The sequence below is a fragment of the Pongo abelii genome, chromosome 7 (assembly GCF_028885655.2).
Source record: "Pongo abelii isolate AG06213 chromosome 7, NHGRI_mPonAbe1-v2.0_pri, whole genome shotgun sequence".
In the NCBI taxonomy this organism is placed as follows: Eukaryota; Metazoa; Chordata; class Mammalia; order Primates; family Hominidae; genus Pongo; species Pongo abelii.
This window is the reverse complement of record NC_071992.2, coordinates 132,260,187-132,267,511: the sequence shown is the minus strand read 5'-3', so window position 1 is coordinate 132,267,511 and position 7,325 is coordinate 132,260,187.

The window sequence follows — 7,325 nt, the reverse complement described above, 5'->3', positions numbered from 1 at the left end:
AACGAGCCCCAGAGCTTATACCAGCCCTGGGAGCACTTGCAGAACAGATTTTAAAAAGGAGTGAACTCAGTATAGCTGCAGAGTTCCATCTGGAAATTGGCACTGATAGTAACATTAGCAGCATGTCCTGCCTGTCTTTAGAAAGCCCAAGGATCCTGCAGTACCAGGCAAATATTCACTCACTCTGGACCCCTCTCAGAAACATGTGAGATGTATTGGTATTATGATGCTTATTTTACTGACGGAAACTCCGAAGCTCATGGAGAGAGGTTAACATGTGCAAATTTCCATTTGAGGGTCAGTCAACTACAGAGCCAAATTAGAAGGGCGTTCTTTTTTCAAAAATCTGTCCAGTTAAAGAAAGCATCCTATGGTTTCAAAACTCTGGGGTTGGCTTAAAAAAATTTTAAAGCCTCAACTAGAAGAACAAGGAAATATGAAGCCTGTTTAGAATATTATATGAATAAAAATAGTAGTGTATTTGGAATAAAAAACACTAGTGTACATTATTTTTCTTGAACAATATCATTCTTGTTAGCCTGAGACACCTGGACACAAAACACATACTGTTGTGCAAAATCTTATGAGATTTCTTAAAGAGAGAATGATGAGTAATTAGATTACTGCGAATGTACAATTGGGAGTTAGATTTCTTTCTCTAGATATAGATCACTCATTTAGTCAAACAATCGGTAGTTAGATAGATAGCTAGAGATATGTTTCTAAGAATAAAAAAGGAGTTTTGGAATACCGAGGGATCCAACAATCTATTGTCCAAGCATAATTTTATAAAGATTATTTTTATATTTCAGTGAGTATTTTATTAACTTTCTAGAGACGAGTTCAGGCTTTGAGATCCCAAGTTCTCCTGCACTCTGGAAAGTTCCCAGTGGCCTGGCAAGGGGTAGACAGAAAGACTAAATGACCTTATGACACTTTTGGGAACTTAATTTACAGGACTAAGTTCTAAAAGATGTGGTGTAGGTGAGCAATAAATGTGATGCTTTTTTGTTTACTGTGTTTAATAATAAATTGAATCAAATCTAATAAAATGTTAATAATAACTTTCCTTTTACCTGGGAATAAAATATTTGTATTTTTATATTTTTTCCAGGTTCAGCTGAAATTGTTTTCCTGTTCCTGCCATTAAGTTAGAGATCCCAAAATTGCAAGAAACTCTGCACTTAGTGGGGTGGTTGCTAAACATTTTTCATTAAGCACTGCATCTTACAAATTTTTCAAGACTACATCCTTAACATTTGAATATTTATTTATAATAAATAAATAATATATAGTTAAAACAATAGAAAAATTAAAGAAAGACGATGACAAATATTTTAAAATAAATTATATCTTATTTTACTTATTAATAAAACATCATTAATGACAGTGGATGTCCAATGGACAATTTCTTTTGCCACTGCCTTCTTATCAGCGTTTATTGTTTTATTGTTTTAACGTGTCAGACAAGGAGCTCCTAGAAGGAATTGAGGGAGTACCAGCTCTGTCATTTTCTGGTTATTTTCTTAAACTTGTACTTTTTTTTCTTTCTTTCTTTTTGAGACGGTGTCTTGCTCTTGTTGCCAAGGCTGGAGTACAATGGCGTGATCTCGGCTCACTGCAACCTCCGCCTCCTGGCTTCAAACAATTCTCCTGCTTCAGCCTTCTGAGTAGCTGGAATTACAGGCGCCCGCCACCACTCCCAGCTAATTTTTTGTATTTTTAGTAGAGACAGGGTTTTGCCATGTTGGCCTGGCTGGTCTCGAACTCCCGACCTCAGGTGATCCACCTGCCTCAGCCTCCCAAGAACTTGGGTACGTTTTTAGTACCAAATCAATTCACAGTTTCTTTTGCAGAAGTTCTTTCAAGCCACTTGCTTATTTTGTAAGTTGTTTTTGAAGACAAAATGATGTCATTCACAAATCATCGTAGTACATACTGGGCAAACAAGGGAGGCACCACATCAACCTTTCCACGCTGTGGACTTCCCGTTCTGTCCCAGGAGACAAAGGACACCTTTTTCTGCATGGTAAGTGAGCAGCTGAAACAGATATGGAGTAGAAACATGGGCATCAATCCATACTTTAAATATTAGTATATTAGTAAAGCTAAATTCGTTTTTTAAAAAGGTTACATATATATATATCCATATATTAATGTAAGTTCATATATTTTCATCCCATATCTCAATGGTTAATAACACATAAGCTCATTCTGAATTGCAGACTTCCCACCCTATGTTGGAGACCAATCCCTAAATGTAATAACAGTAATGACATCAGTAGTACTGCTTATAAAAATAATAACTACTGTTTAATGAGCACTTATTAAGTGCCATGCACTAAGTTAGGCAATTACATACAGTCAATTTTTACAATGTCCCCAGGCAGTGGTTTTATGACTTTATTTATTTATTTATTTATTTTATTTTGAGATAGAGTCTCACTCTGTCACCCAGGCTGGAGTGCAGTGGTGCTATCTCGGCTTACTGCAACCTCTGCCTCTTGGGTTCAAACAATTCTCCTGCCTCAGCCTCCCGAGTAGCTGGGATTACAGGTGCCCGCCACCATGCCCAGCGAATGTTTTTTTTTGTATTTTTAGTAGAGACAGGGCTTCACCATATTGGCCAGGCTGGTTTTGAACCCCTGACCTCAAGCGATCCACCCGCTTTGGCCTCCCAAAGTGCTAGGATTAGAGGCCTGAGCCACGGTGCCTGGCCTATGACTATATTTACAAAGGAGGAAACTGAGGCTTAAACAGAAAAAAAAAATTAGTCCCTGAGTGGTTGAGTAATTTATCCAAAGTCACATAATATTTGGTGGCAAAGCAGAACCAGGATATTCTGTGCCCCATGAGGCCGTTTTCTTTCTGAGCAAAGGAGAATCTAGCAGAGAATATGCCATTTTCTCATCTAGAATTACCTTCAAGGAAACTCAGCCTTTTGTGATGTCTGTGCCAGGAATCCTGACCCTTTTAAGGGTCCCCAGTCTATCGTTTGCTGTTGGTATTCATTTAACAGAGATTAAGCTTTACTTTCACAATTAAAGAGATGATAACATCCAGACTGACTCATTTGTATCAGCATGCAAATGAGCAGTACCCGATAGACCCTTTGTTGAGAACAGTGGAAAATGGGGGACCAGAAAGCTCTTGGGTACATGAAGATTGGCGGAAGTGCTGGAGAGCCGAAAAGGGCTCAGAATGGAAGATTTGGATCCCTAATGCCTATTTCCCACTTTTGCCTCAAGCCAGACTTACAAAGCAAATATGTTGTAAATTTTATGTCCTTTCATATCTACTTCCTTTCCCTGTGTTATTTGTCTTTCTGTGTAAACCACTAGTCACCCTGGATCACTGTGACTCTTCTATCAATAGGCCATCAGCCTGCTAGGTTCTGTGGTTCTGTGGTTTCTCTGCTGTGTTTTCATCAATTCTTCTTGCTCAGTTTGTTCCCCTTGTCATCTGCCCACAGGAAGTGTTCTTCTAAGTTTAGATTCAAATTAATTTACATTTCCCACAAACCTGATAATTGTCTTATTTCTCTTATAAATTATTTACACTGGAAAGACTGAATCATAAAACTAGATCCAAAAATAATGTTATTTTCATGTGTTGATTTTTAAATGGATGCATAGATCATATTTTACCCCATATATATAGAGAGAGATATATGCATATGTATATGTTTTCTGTTTCTATTTTTGTTTTCAGTCTGCTTTTGTCCATGTGGCTTCCTGGTCTTTGTATGTGATTAGAGAAGACATGGCATTCCTTACTCTTTATATTCATCTATCAATCAAAAGCATTTTTTAATTCAATAACTAGTCGTTAAATGGTCCATTACAGGCCTGTAGGGGAGACACATATATATACACATATATATTCCCTGCATTCTAGAGTGTTTCTAGAGGTGATGATAGACAAACCTATTATTATAAAGCAAAGTCCATTGAATACTGAAGGAGAAGGACAAAGTCCTCAGTTTCTGGAAGGAAGTAATCACATTGATTGGGAAGACTGAATGAAGGTGAGACGGATAGGCTAGAGGTACCTTTTGGCACGACTGTCTAGCTCTACATAACTACTCCAAAACACAAAGGGCTACTTTCCCTACATAGTGATCCTGGCCCTTTGTCTTAGAAAGCTGATTCAAAGATGGGTATCTGATCCAAGCTGGAACCATCAGTATCCCTTCTTCCATACTTTGGAATTTTTAACTAAGAAGCAGAGACTTGGAGTTGTCTAAGGGAAAGCCACATATCATGCGGTTGTTTAAATATGCGGGCTGTCAAGCCAGTTTAAGTTCAGTGCCTTGCTCTGCTAATTCGTAGCAGTGTAGTCCTGGGAAATTTATGTAACCTCTTTGTCTTTAGTTTTTTGTTTATGTAGAAAACAGGAAAAATAATGTGAACTTTCTCATATAGTTGCTATGAAGTATAGATTAAAGAATCTATTGAAAGTGTGAGTCGGGCGCCGTGGCTGACCCTTGTAATCCCAGCACTTTGGGAGGCTGAGGCAGGTGGATCACCTGAGGTCAGGAGTTTGAGACCAGCCTGGCCAACATGGCAAAACCCCGTCTCTACTAAAAATACAAAAACTAGCCGGGCATGGTAGTGTACACCTGTAATCCCAGCTACTCAGGAGGCTGAGGCAGGAGAATCGCTTGAACCTGGGAGGCAGAAGTTGCAGTGAGCCGAGATTGCGCCACTGCACTCCAGCCTGGGCAACAGAGTGAGATTCCATCTCAAAAAAAAAAAAAAAAAAAAAGAGAGATATGCTATATATTCAATTAATTTGTTCTTAAAATTATTATGACTCCCATTGTTATTAAAGAGATATCTCACAAACACCATTGGTAGGTCCATGAAGCACCCCTTTCATCAGGGATTATTTTCCTCTTCCTGCCATCAGCTCCTCTTTGGGTCTTTCATTATCCTTCTCCATGGAGGACAATAATAATAACGTTTTGCTTAAGTTATTCTGGTTTGAATTATTGTTACTTAAAACTAAAAAAAAAAACTAGATCTAATAAGGTAGTAGAGTATAACAAATTTTTCTTCCTCTTCCTTATTTCCTTTCTTGCTATCATTATTACTGTTATTGCTTGTGGTTATTTTCAGGAAATTAAAAAAGAAATTAATTCAATTCTCTCCACAATTTGATTAGATATGGATATGAATTAGCAAAATTTATTATCACTGTAAACTCTGACACAGATGACAAAATAAAATAAAAATAAAATAAAAAACAAACAAACAAAATCAAGATGGTTGCAGGTGACCTAAATCTGTAATGGAAAATAAATAAATAAATAATATATACTATATATTTATATACTATAAATATATATACTACATATTTATATACTATAAATATATATACTACATATTTATATACTATAAATATATATACTACATATTTATATACTATTATATATACTATATATTTATATACTATAAATATATATACTATTTATTTATATATACTATATATACTATTTATTTATATATACTATATATACTATATATTTATATATACTATATATACTATATATTTATATATACTATATATACTATATATTTATATATAGTATATATAAATATATAGTATATATACTATATATACTATATATACTATATATTTATATATACTATATATACTATATATTTATATATACTATATATACTATATATTTATATATACTATATATACTATATATTTATATATACTATATATACTATATATTTATATATACTATATATACTATATATTTATATATACTATATATACTATATATTTATATATACTATATATACTATATATTTATATATACTATATATACTATATATTTATATATACTATATATACTATATATTTATATATACTATATATACTATATATTTATATATACTATATATACTATATATTTATATATACTATATATACTATATATTTATATATACTATATATACTATATATATACTATATATAATATAGACTATAAATAATATATACTATATTTATATACTATATTATATAGTATATAAATATATATTTCTATATGCTTATATATATAAAATGTATATAATTGGTGGCCATATTCTATATGCCATTTAAAATTAGAGGCCTCCATATGCTGCAATTCCACAGAAGTACTACATTATTTAGGAAGAGAAACATCCAGCATTCAGAATGATTCAAATATGACTGCCTTTGAAAAGGCAGGGGAGAGATAGCTATATGATGAAAAATACTAGATTAAAAAGGATTGATTTCCACACACACACAGAAGTCATCAATTAAGTCAACCTCATGGCTATTCTTATGATAACCCAAATCACTGGTTATTATGACTTCTAAAGAATTTTGCCCTAGAAAACACACACTCAATAGTTACATAGACACCTACACCTTGAAACTGCACTCTGGTTGGATGTATATAAAGTAACCACTTTTTATGAATTTAATAATGTATTACCCAATCTATAATTCATTTATGAAGTAATCCATTTCTGGCTTTATCATACTCTGGCCCACGATTTTATTTTTTTCTTGTTCACTCACTTGTCTAGCCTGGCTTCTGTCTTGATCAAACAACAAAACAAAATAAGAAAACAGAGTAAGATGAAAACAAAACGAAACAAAACACAGTAAGAATTGAAAAACATGGACTTGGTACTTATTAGTAGACAATTCTTATTGAATAAATACTCCAGAAGAGATGCTCCATTTTAAGAATTCTGGCTGTTAACAAGATCAGCAATTATAGTATTGTCAAGACTCTTTCTTTGGCAAAAGAAAGAAATCCACCTTAGAGGAGTTTACATTAAAATAGGATGTATTAATATTTGTGATTAAAAAGCCAGAGGGCTTCCCTGATCTCCCACTGGATTCAGGTGGTGAAGTACGGTCATCAGAGCTGTCTATGCTGTTCTGTTCTTTTGTCTGCCAGAGTCACCTTGCCTCACTCAGTTATTTAGGCTTTTTGGGCTCTTGCTGCATAGACGATAGTGAAATGTTGTCTAACAAAGGGTGAAGGGATAAAATGTAGTGACAGAGATAGATGGTATGTACCTTGTTTCTTTTTTCCCTTCATTCTCTTCATTCAGTCACATATTATATATATGTGGAGATTATATAATAAAAATTACTGCCGTTAGTCAAATGCTTCCTCAGTCCCAGTCTGACACCAGGTCCATGGGGAGAAGTGAGAGGGTTCACCCTTACCCAGGACCTAGAGAATTTGCCATAGGATGTCTAGTGAAGATTATCCGGACTTTAAGATTGTTGTTCATGTTTTTATCACACAAATTATGCATGGATCT